General features: G+C 40.1%; 2 long non-coding RNA genes across 2 annotated transcripts; one reads left to right on the plus strand and one right to left on the minus strand.

Moving 5' to 3' along the window:
• LOC102148320 (uncharacterized) lies at nucleotides 1–14,587 on the plus strand. The gene is made up of 3 exons (XR_002810075.2): nucleotides 1–276; nucleotides 6,048–6,139; nucleotides 6,438–14,587. It is a non-coding gene; the product is annotated as an uncharacterized lncRNA (long non-coding RNA).
• Nucleotides 4,700–6,768, minus strand: LOC138925482 (uncharacterized). The gene is made up of 3 exons (XR_011441707.1): nucleotides 6,632–6,768; nucleotides 6,102–6,153; nucleotides 4,700–5,260 (listed from the first exon to the last, which is right to left on the minus strand). It is a non-coding gene; the product is annotated as an uncharacterized lncRNA (long non-coding RNA).
• Nucleotides 14,588–18,180: the final 3,593 nt, after the last annotated feature.

An 18,180-nucleotide genomic window follows, 5' to 3' on the forward strand; every position in this document is an offset into this window, starting at 1 on the left:
GGAGGCGGGGCCGCAGCGGCCAGCCCCTCCCCCAGGGCCCTCAGAGCCGGCGGCGGCGGCGACCGTTGGGCGTCAGCGGACTTGGCAGCGGGGACGTTGGCGGCAGCGGCCCCTCAGAGCCTGGATCCTGGTGAGGCGCCGCCCCCGGTCGTGTGTGGCAGGTGACAGTCGCGGGCGCTGAGCAGGGACCAGACTCCGCTCGCGCTCCTCGTCCTGAACGCGCTGACTGACTGGAAGGTGTCGCCGCCCCGCGTGCCCCCCGAGGAGGATGTGCAGGTTTGTCCTCAGGGACCGAGGGCTCCAGGCCCGGCCGAGGGGGCACAGGGCGGGGCTCAGGGCGTCCGAGTGGCTCCTGAGCCCGGAGTCAGTGGGTTTGGCTCATTTAACTTGAGGCTTTGGGAAGCACGAGGGTAAAATAGGGCGAATTGTGCAGGATTTCAACTCTAAACAGCCTCGTCATTTCGGTCTTTTGTGCAATATTGAAATTTGAAAAACTGCAGAACGTAGTTTGTTAAAGACTTTATCAACGATTGATGTTGTGATAGCGATCGCGGAAAATCACTGTTTTGCAGTTGCATTTCCTGTCGGTGTCATTTGGGGCAGTTTTGAGAGAAAACTACAAACCGTAGATGTGGTGGTTCAGAGGGTGGAACTGAAGGGCGGGTGTCACTGCTGGAGCAGGCGGATCAACGGTCAGAGAGCGGAGCGAGGGTCCCAGGGCCTGAGGGGGGGGCTGGGCGTTCATGTTCAATGGGAACAGGGTTTGTATGAGATGGGGAGTGTTCTGGAAATGGATAGTGGCCGTGGCTGCACAGCATTGCGGATGGAATTAATGCCGCTGCGTGCACACTTAAAGACCGTCGGAACGGTAAATTTTGAGTTATATATATTTTACCATAATGAAAACAGATGATTAGGAGTGGGGAGCCCTGACCTTTGTGCCAGCTTGTCCTCAAAATGCGCGTTCAGCTTTCCTGCGATCATTTGGGGCAGAGGGGATCTCCTTTCTAGATCCATTATGCCCCCCAGGAAGTTTATCGTGGAGATTTAAACAGTGTAATTTCTTTTAAGTCTTGAAAAGTTTGCAGAGAAATTGGCTTTGGGGGAGAAAGGATTCCATCCTAACTCTTTATGGGTTTTCACCCCCAGATACTCACAGCGAATGTCCCCAGAGAGTGGGCTTCAGTTATCAGCGTCCACGCCTCCCAGAGGTGTTTTCACTGTGTTGTTGGAATTGTTATGTGCGGTGTTTTCTGTGTAAAGAGCTGAGAATTCTGAAGGCACAGGGTGGGGGGAAAGACTTTGTTTTGTCATAACTACATTCTCCCCAGTGAGTTACATTCTTACATGGTCTTGTGCCCTGTTGTAGATACAGATGTGCTGATAAGGAAACAGTTTGTAATTTTCCCAAAAACAATCAGGCAGAAAAAGCGGTTTTCCCACCTGTGCAGTAAGGTTTTAAGACAGACAAATTCCTGATACTATGGGATGTCAGAAAATTATGAAAATATAAAGAAACTTTTTCTTTTAAGCAGTTTGATTTTCATCATTTGAATTATTTTATTGAGGTCACATTGGTTTGTAAGGTTGTGTAATCTCAGGTGTATGTCATTATATTTCTGCATCTGTGTAGACTGCGTCATGTTCATCACCAAAGTCTAGTTGCCATCTGTCATCACACATACGCCCCTTTATCCCTTTCACCCTCCCCTACTCCCTTCCCCTCTGTTAACCTGGGATCTGGTCTCTGTATCGATGTGTTTGTGTATCTTCTTCATATGGATGGAATCATAAGATATTTGTCTTTCTCTGGCTGACATGTCAATTAGCGTTATACCCTCGAGGTCCATTCATGTTGTCATAACTGGCATAGCTTCATCTTTTCTGTGGCTGAGTAGTATTACGTTGTATATATACACACACCACATCTTTATTCATCTATTGAAGGGCACTGAGCATGCCTCCGAGTCTTGGCTGTCGTGAATAATGCTGCAATGAACATAGGGGTGCATATATCTTTTGCATTAGTGTTTTCATGTTCTTTGGATAAATAACCACAACTTGAATAGCTGGGTCATAGGTTAGTTCAAGTCTTAGTTTTTTGAGGAATCTCCATCCCGTTTTCCAAAATGGCTGTGGCAGTTACCATCACACCAGCCGCATATGAGGGTTCTCCTTTCTCCACATCCTATCCCACACTTGTATTTCTTGTATTTTTGATTAGCCATTCTGATGGGTGTGAGGCGATACCTCAGTGTAGTTTTGAGTGGCATTTCCCTAATTAGTGATGTTGAACATCATTTCATGTGCCTGTTGGCCATCCGTATATCGTCTGGGAAAATGTCTGTTCAAATCCTCTGCCCATTATTTAATTGGGTGTTGGGTTTTGCCGTTGATGTCGTTGAGTTGTATGAATTCTTTATATATTTGGGATATTAACCCCTTATCAAATATATGATTTGCAAGTATCTTCTCCCAATTGTTAGGTTGTCTTTACATTTTGTTGGTGGTTTCCTTTGCTGTGAAAAGCTTGTTAGTCTGATGTAGGCCTGTGTGTTTATTTTTTCTGTTGTTTCTGTTGCTTATGGGGACAAGGTATTCAAAAAGATACTAAGGCTGATGTCTAAGAGTGTACTGCCTATGTTTCCTTCTAGGAGTTTCATGGTTTGAGATCTTACATTCAAGTCTTTAATCCATTTTGAGTTAATTTTTGTGTACGGTGTAAGATAATGGTCTATTTTTATTCTTTTGCATGTGACTGTCCAGTTTTCCTAACACCATTTATTGAAGACTTTCCTTTCTCCCTTGTATGTTTTTGGCTCCTTTGTTGAAAATTAGCGGCCCTTCGACGTGTGGTTTATTTCTGGGTTCTCAATTCTGTTCTATTGATCTGTATGTCTGTTTTTCTGCAAGTAACATGCTGTTTTGATTACTGTAGCTTTGTAGTATATTTTGAATTCAGGAAGTGTGATACCTCCAGCTTTGTTGTTTTTTTCTCAGGATTGCTTTGGCTCTTTGGGGTCTTGTGTTGTTGCATGTAAATTTTAGTATTCTTTGTTCTATTTTTGTGAAAAATGTCATTGGGATTCTGTTTGGGATTGCATTGATTCTGCAGATGGCCTTAGGTAATATAGACATTAACTATGTTTATTCTTTCCATCCATGAGCACAGAAAATCTTTCCATTTCTTTTTGTCTTCTTCAATTTCTTTCAATACCCTCTTACAGTTTTCAGTGTATAGATCTTTCACCTCCTTGGTTAAATTTATTCCTGGATATTTTATTCTCTGTTTGGTGATTATAAATGAGTTTTTATTTTTGATTTCTCTTTCTGCTAGTTTCTTGTTAGTTATAGAAATGCAACTGATTTTCTTATGTTGATTGTGTACCCTGAAACTTTATTGTATTTGTTAATTATTGCTAAGTTTTTAGGTGGATTCTTTAGGGTTTTCTACATATAGAATCATGCCATCCACAAATAGTGACAGATTTACTTCTTCCTTTCCAATTAGTTCCCTTTTTTTTATTTCTTTTTATTGCCTAAATACTCTGGGTAGGACTTCTAATACTGCGTTGAATATAGTGGTGAGAATGGGCATCCTTGTCTGGTTCTTGTTCTTAGAGGTATAGCTCTCAGTTTTTCTCCACTGAGTATGATATTTCTTGTGGGTTTGTCATATATGTCCTTTGTTATGTATGGATGCTGTATCTTGTCAAATGCTTTCTCTGCATCTATTGAGATGATCATGTGATTTTTATTCTTCATATTGTTAATGTGGTGTATCACATTGATTGATTTGTGGATGTTAAACCATCTGTGTATCCCTGGGATAAATCCTACTTGATCATGGTGGATGATCTTTTTAATGTATTGTTGTATGTGATTTGCTAGTATTTTGTTGAGGATTTTTGGATCAATGTTCATCAGTGATAGTGGCCTGTAATTTTCTTGTTTTGTGTTGTCCTTGTCTGGTCTTGGTAGCAGGGTAATGTTGGCCTCATAGAATGAGTTAGGAAGTTTCCCCTCCTCTTCAATTTTTTGGAATAGTTTGAGAAGACTTTGTCTTAAATCTTCTTTAATGTTTGGTATAATTCTCCAGAGAAACCGTCTGGTCTTGACTTTTGATTTTTGGGAGGTTTCTGATTACTGTTTCTATCCCTTTACTTATGATTGGTCTATTCAGATTCACTATGTCTTCTTGATTCAGTTTTGGGAAGTTGTATGAGACTAAGAAATTACCTGTTCTTCCAGGTTATCCAATTCATTGGCATGTAGTTTTTCATAGTATTCTCTTATAATCCTTTGTATTTCTGTGGTATCTGCTATATTTTTTCCCAATTCATTTTAAGTTTTATTTATTAGTGCCTTCTCTCTTCTTTTCTTAGTGAATCTAGCTAAGGATTTATCAATTTTATCTTCTCAAAGAACCAGCTCTTAGTTTCATTGATCTTTTCTATTTTTTTTTTTTAGTCTCTATTTCATTTATTTCTGCTCTAATTTTTACTATTTTCCCCCTTATGCTCACTTTGGGCTTTGTTTGTTCTTCTTTTTCTAGTTCTGTTAGGTGTAGTTTAAGATTACTTATTTGAGAATTATTGTTTGTTTGTTGAGGTGGACCTGTACTGCTATAAATTTCCCTCTTAGCACTGCTTCTGCTGCATCCTGTAAGAGTTGGTATGTTGTGTTTTCATTTTCATTTGTCTCCAGGTATTTTTTGATTTCTCCTTTGATTTCTTCATTGATCCAATGGTTGTTCAGTAGTTTTTAAATGTTTTTAAATCTCCCCATAGTTGTGCCTTTCCCAGATTTTCTCTGGTATGTTGTGTTTTCATTTTCATTTGTCTCCAGGTATTTTTTGATTTCTCCTTTGCTTTCTTCATTGACCCAATGGTTGTTCAGTAGTTTTTAAATGTTTTTAAATCTCCCCATAGTTGTGCCTTTCCCAACTTTTCTCTTGTTAGTTGATTTCTAGTTTCATAGCATTGTGGTCAGAAAAAGTGCTTGATATGATTTCAGTCTTCTTAAATTTATTGAGTCTTGATTTCTTTCCAAATATATTGTCTATCTTTGAGAATGTTCCATGTGCACTTACTTGAACATGCTGCTGTTTTGGATGGAATGTTCTCTATATATCTATTAAGTCCATCTGGTCTAGTGTTTCTTTTTCTTTTTCTTTTTTTTGAGGATGATTAGCCCTGAGCTAACATCATTCTCTTCTACCACTGGCAGCTCCCTGCTGAGCCTGGTGGGGTCGGGAGGGCTGATGATTAAACAAGAGGGATTAGTAAACACAGAGACCTAGAGCTGGTGTTAATTGGAGGGATAAGGATCTGGTCATGGAAAATAAATGGGGAGTCCCCATCAAGGGAGATAAAACAATCCTCTTCTATCTAGGGCCAGAGTGTGGTTCCAGTGGGAAGAAGAGAGAGAGGGAGAGGAGGAGAGAGCAAGAGAAAGAGAGATGGAATGAGAAAGAGAGTGAGAGACAAAGGGAGAGAGAGAGAGAGCAGGAGGTGCTCTGAGTGCAGACCAGAAAATGAACTCCTGAGGAAGGAGACTGAACTCCCCCATACAGAACAGTCAGGACACAGTGCACTCGGAAAACCGTAAAGGGGCTTCAACACTTTTGCGTAAATTTTGTTGAAATATACATGTAGCAGCCAAGTGGACACAGGCTCTGGCAGCATTGTAGACCTCTAGAATCCTGTGTCTGCAAGGTCTAGTTCTCCAAAAACTAGGACATAATAGGAAGTTTTATTTCTAGTCACTTTCCTTGCAATGAAATACCTGCCAACATGGTAATGCCAAACAGGCCGAGCCAGATATGTGTCATATGTGGTTGTAATAAAAATGAGAGAACAGATGAGAAATCCTCTGAGTGATTAGTTCACATGCATGAACTGACTGCAGGTTACTACATTGGAGAGGGATCAGTAAAGGGGCCTGTACACCTACCACAGTGAAAACAGACACCATTGTTGAAGGGACAGTTTCTGGTGGTCTAAGTACGTTAAATAGGTATATTCAGCCCTTTCTGATTTCCCTAGATCTGAGATCACCAGATGTCACCATTGAATGAAGACCCACGATTCTTCAGTTACCTGGAACATATGCGGACTTGGTCTTCCTGCTCCTCAAGGTCAGTATGTTTTCCTACAAATAAATTCAGACACGTCTAGTCACATTAAAGCAGATCCCCCTTTGTACATTAATAATCCAGTGTCCAACCCTAGCATAGGGACACACCTATCCTCAGTGTGAGAATAGGTTTAGTGAGAAGAATATTTCAGGAGGCCTCAGATACTGTATTGTGATGACTGGCTTGATTTCCTGTCCTGAGCTATTGGGCAGAATTTACCTTATCTAGGAGATAATCATCACCATATCCTCTGTCTGGAGTCTGTGCAAACACTTAAAAATATAACATTCTCTTACAGATTCTGGGAAACCATCCCACCTGCATTCTAAAAGAACTAAAACAATATCCAGCCTTCTCTTATCAGATACCCTGGTTGTCGATGGTTTACAGGAATTTATACACTGAGGCTGGACAGATGGAATGAACCTGTGAGCCCTCAAATGAAAATGAATCTTTGCTGCTACACAGAAACATTGGCCATTCATGCTCTACCTCTAGAGCGGAACAGACTTCTAGTTCCTCGAAGGACGATAGGGGTTGGGCAGGCTGGGAAGATCTGAAGAAGTCAAATAGTATTCATCCAGTGGGTCCTGTGGTATGTCATGCTCTACGTTCTCTGGCTGCTCCCCGCAGAGCCTGGTGGCGTAGAGAGGACTAATGATTAATCCAAGAGGGATCAGATATCATAGAGTCTTATTTGGTTTTGATGAAAGGCATAGGGAGTGCTCAAGAAAGCACAGAGGCTGACCTATTAAAGAGGGGAAAACTCCTCTATTTTTTGTGGGACAGAGTGCATTTGTCACAAGGGCAGGATATAGAAAGGACAGTAGGTGCTCAGTACAGTGTCCAAACGACAGGCTGATGAGGAACGAGGCTGAATTATCTCTGTACCATTCAGTTGTGACTCACAATATACAGAGTCATGTAACAGTGGCTTTCCCTCTTTCATTTAAGTTGCATTGAATTTTACGTGTAGTGGCCAAGTGCATACAGCTTTTGGGGCACTCTAGTATCCCAGAAATCTCATGCTATCAAGGCCCGTTTCTCTCAATATTGTGGCGTGATATAATAATATTTTTGTCTCCTTAAATTTCTTGCTATGAAATTCATGCAAATGCTAGCACATCTCACTCTGTAAACCACACAGAAGAGAACACGTGAGTGGAGAAAATCCCTGTGACTTCTTAGTTCACCCAGGTCAACTGGCTATGGGTTACAAAACTTGGGTAGTTAATAATGAGTGGGAACAATAAAAGTACCACAATGAAACAGAAAACATTATGAAAAAGGATAATTGATGGTTGGCAGAATGGATGATATATATTCAGCACTTTCTGCTTTTCCCTGAATCTGAGGTCTGCAGATATCACCATTGAATTAACAGCCCACAGTTACTCAGTTGACTCTTGTCCTTTCCCCTCCTCATGATCATTTTGGTTTTCTGCAAATAAATTAAGAGAAGGATGGTTACATTCAGCAGGCCCTCTTTCACAAATGCCTGATCCTGTGTCCAATTCTAGCACAGGGACATAAATATATGCAATGTAGTAACAGGCTGTTGTGAATGAAATATTCCAGGAAGTATTAGGTAAGGCCTTGTAAGAAGTCACCAGTTGGCTCTCTTGAGCCATTGGACAAATCTGCCTGGTATGAGAGGTCATCATCAGAGTATCCTATGTCCTGAGTCTGTGCAAATGCTTAAACATATCCTTTTCTTCAGAAATCCTAGGGAACTACCTACCAGCTTCCTAGAGGTTTGCCTCAATATTCATGCTTTTTCTATCTGAAAAGCTGTTAATGGTTTAGCAGAACTATACATTGAGATTAGACTGATGAGTGGAATCTACACACCGTCAAATCAAAAGAATCTTCAATGCTGTAGAGAAACAGTGGCCATTCATCGGGTAGGGAAGTTCCAGTGCCCTGCCTTGTTCAGAGAAACATACAAAGTAAGCCAGTGGCGCTTATGCTCTGCTACTCATATGACTCCTGAGATGAGATAAGACAAGACAAATCAAAGGAGATAGACTCTGGGTTGAGAGAAGTGAACCAGGCTACTGTCATCTCCAAAGATATAGCTAATGCTGCCAACATCCTTGGTCAGGCATAAAAACTCAAGGGACATTGCTCAAGGATAAAAATTAGAGCATTGCATGCAAGATAAGAGATTTACTCAAAATTAGGAGGCCTGAAAGTCACCTTCTATAACCAAGCTATAGAGGTACAGGTGTCTGGCAGGACCCCCTTGGGTCCAGTGAGAGGCCAGTGGGACAAACATGATAGAGTTGTGGTCTTAGACTAAGAATTGAGCAAATTTCACTGATTCATGAACTGTCTTATTTCAAAGTCAATCCTATAGCCTTTCCAACCAGTATGTAAGTATAGGGTCTGCCTACGGAGATTAAATCTCACCATCTAGACAGGCTGTGGGGAACAAAGAATATGGAGGCTACCTAGGAGATGAGTTGGAGTGTCATCCCCATTAGGATGATAGTGTTCACTGCCTACATCCAGAGCAGAGCCAACTTCCTGTTCCTCAGATGTCAGTTTACCATCATTGTAAGGCTGGTCCCAGTCAGACCCTTCTTAGCAAATTGAAGAGGGCAAAGCACATTCATCCTGTGAGTCCTGCAGGACTTCTTTCTTTTCAAATTTCTGCGGCTCCTTGCTATGCCAGGTGGAAGAGGGTAACAGAAGATTAAACTAAGAGGATCAGACACCATGGCGTCCTAGCTGGTTATGATGGCAGGTGTAGAAAGCGGCCACAGAAGCAAAGAGGCAGTCAGCTTGAGAGGAAAACACTATTCTCCTACATGAGGAGCAACGTGTGGCTGCCGAGGTTTAACAAAGAGTGAAAGAGGGAGGGGGAAAGAGAGGGCGAGAGCAGCAGATGCTCAGGGCATTGCCACATCACCAGCCAAGGATGGAGGTGGCTGAACGCTCCCTGTGGGCCACAGCCATGACTCCCAGCCCACACAGAGGACTAAAACAGTGGCTTCAACCATTTTGAGTACATTGTACAGAATTTTATAGGCGGTGTTGAAGTGAATATAGCCCTTGCTGTGTTATAGACTCTCAGATACTCTGCTTTCAAGGACGGTTTTCTCAATGCTTTGATATAAACTGAATTTGTTTCAGTTTCTTCTCATATATCCAAATGTTGGCAACATGCTGGCACCAAACAGGCACACAGTAGATATGCAGCCCACCCTGGTTTCAACCACAGAGGAGAGAACAGCTGATTGCAGGAACCCCTGAGTTTGGTTAGTTCATCTTGGGAAACTGACTCCAGGTTACTAACCTGAGAGGGATTAAGAAATGGAAACTCACACAGCTATCACAATGCCCTCATTACTGTTCCTTCTGAGACCCTCTCCATATTCTGCCCACCCATGACTGGCTCCTGATGATTCAGTGTTACCTGGGGGTGAGTGTTTCTTATGCTTATTCATCTTCCTTGTCTTCATGATTTTCTGCAAAGAAATTCAGAAACATCCCGTTAGCTATTTCCCACTTCACACTCTGCACACACCGTGGCTTCAATGGCCATAGAGACATAAATATCTGTGTATGAGTTAGTATTGTACTGAAGTTCTAAAGCACTGACTTTAAGAACTGCCCTAGCAGGGATTTCTGATCCATCAGGCAGTGTGTCTCTCATCTGGCAGATAAACATCCTGGTACGCTCTGCCTGAAACTGGCAAAAATTTAAATTGTCTCTTGTTCTGCATATCACTGGATACTTGTCCAGCACCCATCTCAACTTCTACAGTTGTATCCTGCACACTGCCACAAATCCTGCCATAGGCACACGCTCCACGTCCCTTTGTTACTGGGCACAAACATAGGCTCTTTAGCTGCCATACAAGAGGGGCCAAATAAAAACTGGAACAACAGGCTTATGGCAAGAAAAGGGTTTTTATTTCGGGTGATTGGCATCAACCTGGAAGACGAGAGTGAGCCCTCAAATTCATCTCGTCTTCCCAAAAGATGGGAGGCAAGGAGTTTTAAAGGTTGCAAGGAATGCAGCTGCTTGTAGAGAGGGGGAGCCTGTCACCTTGCTGGTTGGCGCTTTCCCACCAGCCTGCCTTTGGCCTTGCGAGGTTGTTTGCAGGAAGGGGGATGAGGAGATAAGAGAATCTGCAGGTGGCTGCCCTTGGTTGTCTGCTTCCGTGGTGGATGGTGGATTTTGGTGCCAGGAAGCCAGGCAGTAAGCAGGGAAAGGGGATGAGTGCTTTGATTTTACGCCCATATATGCTGGGTTTAATGGAGGGGAACCAATATCAGGGCTGGTATCACCTTCGCTCTCACATCGAAGCTCCTCCTTGCTCTAAGGAGAGAAAAAACAACCCTGTCCCAATGCCTCCATGGGGATTTCATAGGCCCTCCAGGTTGGCTTCTGAATGTTATTGAGGGGGATTCTCTCTAGGGAAAGTTTCTAGTCTAACCAACTTTTCCACCTCTGAGTTCCACTAAATCAAATACCTTATCCAACCCCACACAGGGAGGGGCTTTCTTTTTTCTGAAGTGTGGTTGTAAATATTCCCACATCACAGCTACCATCAACAGATTATCGGGTCCATTTGTAGATGAGAAAAATATCAAGGAATAAAAATCAATCACTCGCCCACTTTAGTCAAGACAGCCATCAGGCTGGAGCCTAGGAACTTTAGCCCAGGGCTCTTTGCCGTCTAACAAACTGCCTCCTGTCACCTCCTCCATTCTGTGCTCTAACACTGGGTGAATGCTGCCTCCTGCCCCAAAGGCCATGGTCCCTCAGGGAGGAAGCAGACATTTGGAACATTATGACCTCCACCCTGTGCATTTCTCCTCTCTGTTCCCACCCAGCCAGTCCTGGTCCTGTCGTGGCCCCAAGTGTGATGGGGAAACCAGGACAGCTGGTAAAAACATTATGAGTGGAGGTGTGAAGTCTCTTGTGAGCCAGGGATCTTGGAGAGGCTCAGGGCAATCAGGGCCTGTGGCCACCTTACCTGGGCTAAGCTTGCAGATGATGCTCTCTGCCTGCGTGTGTCCCTCAGCTAGTTGCTCTCTGAAGCTTAGACTCTGGTATTTGTCAAGGTCATTGTCGGTGAGGAGGTCCTTGATATGCTGATTGAGTAGGACCCAGATGTCTCTCCCTTCCTGTAATCTCTGCCATAACCAGATCAGCTGTTGTTCCTGATCTTTAATTAGAATATTGTATTCCCTAAGGTGGGATAGTAGAGAAAATTTAAGAGGGAGAAGTGATGAGTGATAGATTCTAAAGATTTTCAAAAATATTTCTGTGAGAATTTCCCCAAAGAGCGCTTGAACCAGAATTCTGGCACAAGTGTGGTGACCTGCCTGTGGCAGAGAGAGAGGAAAAGGTAAAACAAGGGCTCCCTCTGTATCAGAGAGTGTTCCTGCAAGATCCTTTGCCTTCCCATTCATTGTTTTCTTCTGTAAACCAAACCAGTGTCCTCCTAAACCTGCTTCAAATAGATAGCCCTCAGTCCCTCACTTCAGCCATGTCCATTTCCACGTAAAAATACAAAAAGCAGAGTGCCATACGAAGTGAACGAGTAATTAATTTAAAAGTATTTTCTGTCCTGACTCTCTCAATGTTCTTCTTGCTGCATCACTGTTCTGTCAGCTTCTCTTCCCTTTGAGTGAACATTTGCTTTCAGTTCTCTCAGTTATACACTTAGGGGTGGAACTGAGGTCATATGTATCTCTGTGTTTCACTTTTTCAGGAACTGCCAAACTATTTTCCAAAGCAAAGCAATGGCACCATTTCATACACCCACTAGCAATGTTCAAGAATTCCCATTGCTCCACAACCTCCCCAACACATGTTATTGTCTTTTATTTTTTTAAGTCATACTTGCTGCTGTGAAGGGATATCTCATTATGCTGAGGATTACATTTTCCTTATGACTAATGATATTGAGCATCTTTTCAGGTGTTCATTGTTTCATTTGTGCATATTGTTTAGAGAAATGTCTATAAACCATTTTTAAATTGGGTTCTCTTTTTCTTGCCTGGTTGTGAGAATTCTTTATGTATTCTCGATACCAGACCTTCATCAGATATGCAGTTTGCAAATATTTCTCCCATTCTCTGGGTGGTCTTTTCACTTCCTTGATAGTGTTCTTTGCAACACAAAAGTTTTTAATTTTGATGAATCCAGTTTTCCTATTTATTCTTGGGTTGCTTGTGCATATTTAAGAAAGCAGTCTAACCCAAAGTCTGGAATATTTACACCTATGTATTCCTGAAAAAGTTGCTTTTTGAATGAGAGCTTTCCTGGGTTTGGGGGAGGGGGGCATTTTTTAATTCTCTCTCCTGTCCATTGATTGATATTTCTCTCAATTGATATTCATTGCCTGTTGCCCCCTCCTATGGAGCGTCTAATGGCCTGTAACAGAGATCTGGGAAATGGTATCTATTAACATTCTGGCTTTGATTCAGGTGAGAGTCCAGGTCATGTGGTTGAGCTTGTCTTAACCCCACCAGTTTCACAAATTGCTCAGGGACTTTTGACCTATCGTTTTATTGTGTTGATCATCTTATCAGACTGCATGTTATATATGTATATTCTAGAGAAAAATCCTTTGTTGGAGGCAAAAATAGTATGATCCCCTATACTGTTATTTCTCTTTAGGTTTCCCTAAAGGTATATTTTTTGAAGATAAAGATGCAGAAAGATAAAGATAGATTTATTTTCAGGTCTTAAGAAATCATTCATTGCCTACTTTAAGCTTGCAAAAATATTTTCCTGGGGAGTTTTATAGTTCTAACTTTTACATATATGTCTATGATCCATTTTTAGTTAAATTTTGGATAATGTGCAAGAAGGCTGATATTTTCTAATATGGATATCTACTTTTCCATCACATTTGCTGAAAAGAATGAATTTTGTCCACTGAATTGCCTTGGAAACTCTGTTGAAAATCAATTGACCGTATGTGTAAGGGTCTATTTCTGGCCTCCCTCTTCTCTTCCATTGATTTATATTTTTCCCTTTTGAACAATACCCCATGATGTTGATTTCTGTAACTGTATAGTAATTCTGTAAATAGGTAGTCTCACTCATTCACCTTTATTCCTTTCTTATAAAAGTTTTTACTATACTTGATCACTTACATTTCCATGTAAATTGAAGAATCAGTTTGTGACCTTCCACCAAAATGCCTGCTGGGGTTTTGACTGGGGTTACATTGGATTTGTAGATAAATTTGAGGAGAACTGACATTTAACCATATTGATTCTACCAATCCATGACGAGGTTTATCTCACCACTAATATAATTTTTTAAAAATTTCTCAAAGCGATGTTTTGTTGTTTTTAGTGTATTGGTCTTACACATACACATATTTTGTTAAATTTATCCCTAAGCATATAAAGATTTTAGATGCTATTTTAAATGAAATTGTATTTTGTGTTTCATTTTTCAAATACTCATTGCTAATATACAGAAATAGCACAGGTTATTTTTATTGATCTCATATTCTGCAACATTGCCAAACTCATTTATTAGTTTTAGTGGATATTTTTGTAGATTCCTTGGTATTGTTTACATACACAATCATGTCAGCTGTGAATAAAGATAGTTTCTATTCTTTCCAAACTGTATGCTTTTATTTATTTTTCTTGCTTTATTGCACTGGTTAAGATCTCCAGTATAATGCTGAATTGAAGAAGTGACAGCCAGCTTTGCTTTTTCTCTGTCTTAACAGAAAAACATTCAGTCTTTAACCATTGAGAATAACCTTACCAGTGTTTTTTTCAAGTATACCTTTCATTAGGTCAAAAGTGCTGACTTCTATTTTTATCACATTGGAGTGTTTTGTTTTTGGTCATGAAAAAGGTTTTTAGTTTTTTCAAATGCTTTTTCTGAATATATCAAGATAATCATATAGTTTTTCTCTTTTGTCCTGATAATATGGTTGATTTTTTTAATATAAAATATTTATTGAATTTCAGGCTATGAAAGTTATTTTTAATGTTTTAAACTATTTTGACAGCAAGATTGAGATATAATTTACATGGAATAAAGTGCATGTAATTAGATGTACAACTTAATAAGTTTGTTCATATATATACATCCATAATCAAGATAGTGAATATATCGATGAACTCCCAAATTTCCCTGTGTTCCTAATAATTCCTTCTTCACAATCCCATCCCAGAAAACCACTCATTGGTTTTCTGTCACAAAAGATTAATTTGCATTTTCTAAGGTTTGATATAAATGGAATCATATACTATGTGCATTATTTTGTTTTGACATTTTTTACTCAGAATAATTATTTTGAGGTTGACTCATGTTGTTCTGTGTATCCAGAAGTCGTATCACTAAACTGAGCACTATTTCATGAGATAAATACTCCTCAATTTGTTTTATTCGTTCGCTTGTTGATGGATTTGTGTGGTCTTCTGGCATTAAAAATAAAGCTTCTATCAACATTTTTGTGTGGATACATCCTTTCTTTTCACTTGGGTGGAATGGTGGTAACATATGGTAGGTATAGGTTTGATATTTTTAAAACTTTCAAACTGTTTTCTTAAGTAGTTGTACAATCTCACACTCACATCAGCAGTGTATGAGAGCTCTAGTTCCTACACATCTTTCCCAATACTTGGAATGGAGGTTCTTTTAATTGTAGCCATTTTTATTGGTATGCAGTGGTTTAAATTTGCATTTTCCTAATGATTAATTATTTAGAGCATCTTCTCATGTACTTATGTGCCTTCCATATATATTCCTTTGCTGAAGTATCTTTACAAATAATTTATACATTTTTTGTGTGAGTGTGAAGAAGATTGGCTCTGAGCTAAAATCTGCTGCCAAAAATCCTCTTTTTGCTGGAGGAAGATTGTTGCTGAACTAACATCAGTGCCAGTCTTCCTCTATTTTATGTGGGATGCCACCCCAGTGTGGCTTGATGAGTGGTGCTAGGCCTGTGCCTGGGATCCAAACCTGGGAACCCTGGGCCACTGAAGCGGAGTGCATGAACCTAACCACTATGCCACCAGGCTGGCCCCCATTTATCCATTTTTAAAATGTGTTGTTGGTCTTCTGATTATTGAGTTTTGAGAATTCTTTTATTTTTCTAGCTAGAAGTCCTTTATCAGATATGTAATTTACAAATATTTTCTCCCTCAGTGTGACTTGCCGTTTTATTCTCCTACCAATGTCTTTTGAAGAGCAAAAGTTTTTAATTTTCATCAAGTCCAAATTATCAATTTTTTTATTAATTATGATTTTGGCATCATATCTAAGAAATCATTGTCTAACTCAAGGTTATAACAATGTTTCTACTATATTTTCTTCTAGAAGTTTTAAAGTTTTAAGATTTACATTGAGGCCTATAATCCATTCTAGGTTAATTTTTGTATATGGTGTGAGGTATGGATCCAATTTTATGTATTTATTTATTTTCATAGCATATGGATATCTCACATCCATATTCATTTGTTGAAAAGATTTTCCTTTACCTCTTGTGGAAAGATTATACTTTCTACAATGCTTTGCTTTTCGCATTTGTCAAAAATCTGTTCTCCATATAGGTTTCAGTTAATTTTTGGACTCTATATTCTGTTTCATTGATCTATATATCTGTCATAGCCAATACCAATCTGTTTTGATTACCACAACTTTACAATAGATCTTCAATTCAGGTAGAGCTAGCCATCAAACTTTATTCTTCCTTTTACAGGTGTTTTGGCTATGCTTGGTCATTTGCATTTTCATATTAATTTTTGAATCAACTGGTCACTTTCTACCAAAGACACTTGCTGGTATTTTGAGAGGGATTGCATTGAATCTTTAGATGGGACTGGGAGAAATTGACATCTGAACAATATTGAGTCTCCTGACCCTTGAACAAAAAATTTCTCTCCATTTTCTAGGTCTTCATTAATTTCTCTGTGAAATATTTTGTAATTTTAAGTCAGATTTATCCCTAAATATTTCACGTTTGATGCTAAATTACATTGCTTTTTACATTTTAATTAAGCATTACAATCACATAAAACACAATTGATTTTTGTATACTGATCTTGTATCCTGCTACACACAAATGCTTTTCAGGTTCAAGCTAGATATGGCAATGATCATATGTTTGGGGACTTGTGTATTTGCTTGGTGAGAAGAATTTTATTCCATTCACTGGGAGCTTTATTACCAGCTCGTGGAAGAGGAATACCTCAGCCCATATCAAGTCCTGTGTCTGGCAGAGATTGTACAGGGGCTCTTGTGGACCAATGCTTGTGAAATGTTGTGTCTGTTCTTTAATAAGCTTTCCTTTTTTTTTTTTTTTTTTTGATGAAGATTAGCCCTGAGCTAACTACTGCCAGTCCTCCTCTTTTTTGCTGAGGAAGCCTGGCCTTGAGCTAACATCGTGCTCATCTTCCTCTACTTTATACGTGGGACGCCTACCACAGCATGACGTGCCAAGCAGTGCCATGTCTGCACCCAGGATCCGAACCGGTGAACCCCGGGCCGCCGAGAAGCGAAACGTGCGAACTCAACCGCTGCGCCACCGGCCTGGTCCCTAAGCTTTCCTTAAGAGTAACCATTCAGTTGGTGAGGCTGCCAATTGATACTTGTTTTTAGCTGAAATAGTTGTAAGATGTACAACAGTTGTAAGATTAAGGGGCCAATGTTCTCCTTTAGTTTTAAAGTTAGTCTTCAATAATCTATTCCGGCATTATGTACTGCCAGGAGTTTTCGAACAGTGTGCAATGATAGGTCCATCAAACATCATGAGTTCGTGCCCAGTTCTGACTAATCTTACTTCAATGTGATCTATTATAAAATGATACCAAGAGCATTAACATAATTAATAGTGGCAGGCTCAGGAGGTTTGGCTGTGTGACACTCAGTAGCTTTGGAGGCAGTGGCTCTTACTCCATACCTGAAGTAGGTGTCCACTCTGATCACTATTTAAGCCTTGGGGCTCTGATTCTGCAGCAGAATCTGTAGTCCCTTGTTGTGTCAGCTTCATTCCCCACAAGGGAGTATGAATGGCCTTCAGTTTAAGTTATGTTATGGTTGGTGCATAGAATATTTAAGTCACCTCTTTAGTCACTGACTTTTACAACCAATCATGGAAAGCTTGCTCACCTGGATGACTCAGAAGGTCACATTCCCAGTGGGTCAGATGACATGTCTCAAAGAAACCAAGCATCCATTTGTCATTCTGTGTCTCTGTAAAATTCACCCTTAATGGGCTAAAACATGGCTCACAAATGGTTTTAAATGTGTTTTATTTATGTCTGTCTAATGGTTTCTAAAGTCCAGTTCCTCAAATGACTTGACTTTATAGTCCAGTTTTTGTTTTCCAATGCTCTACCTATTTAACAGGACACAGGAGTCAATATAAATAGATTTATTACAATTAGTTTATAACCAAACAATCAATCATTATGTACCTTACATATAATCTATACATTGGTCGATTATCTCTTTCCTTCTTTTACCTGTTTCCTGTTGGATCCCGAGATGATGTAACATTACTTACTTGCCACTTCCACTGAGATTTCTAATTGTAATTCTAATATCTGTTAAAAAACAGTTGTTTTGCCTTGTTCTTCATCAAAGACACCATAGGATATGTTTAAATCTGAATATTTGTGAGCATCGCTAATAGTTAATATCTATGGTAGTCAATTATTTGCTTAGGTCAGAGACTAAAATTTGAAAATAAGAAGTTCGTTCTTTATTAATTTTTCTCTTTTCTTGACTGCATCATTTCTATTTAAGGTGTGTGTGTGTGTGCTGTTGTACTGATCCCCGATCTCTCTTAGCAAAGTCATCGTTGGCCTAAGCCATTGTAGATAATCTGTGACAGAATGATTGCAGATCATGGGCTAAATAGTTAGTGTCGATTGAGTCTGAAATTTTGCTAAACATGGTTTTCCGGAATCGTGTAATGTTACTGTGAGCCAGCTCCTCTGCCACTTCAAAAGCCCCAAACCTTTTTCTCCACCACTTTGTGGACATTGTCACAAACCCAGTTCACCCTCTTCCTGTGTCACCTACCATAGGATATGTT

The sequence above is a fragment of the Equus caballus genome, chromosome 8, assembly GCF_041296265.1.
Source record: "Equus caballus isolate H_3958 breed thoroughbred chromosome 8, TB-T2T, whole genome shotgun sequence".
In the NCBI taxonomy this organism is placed as follows: domain Eukaryota; kingdom Metazoa; phylum Chordata; class Mammalia; order Perissodactyla; family Equidae; genus Equus; species Equus caballus.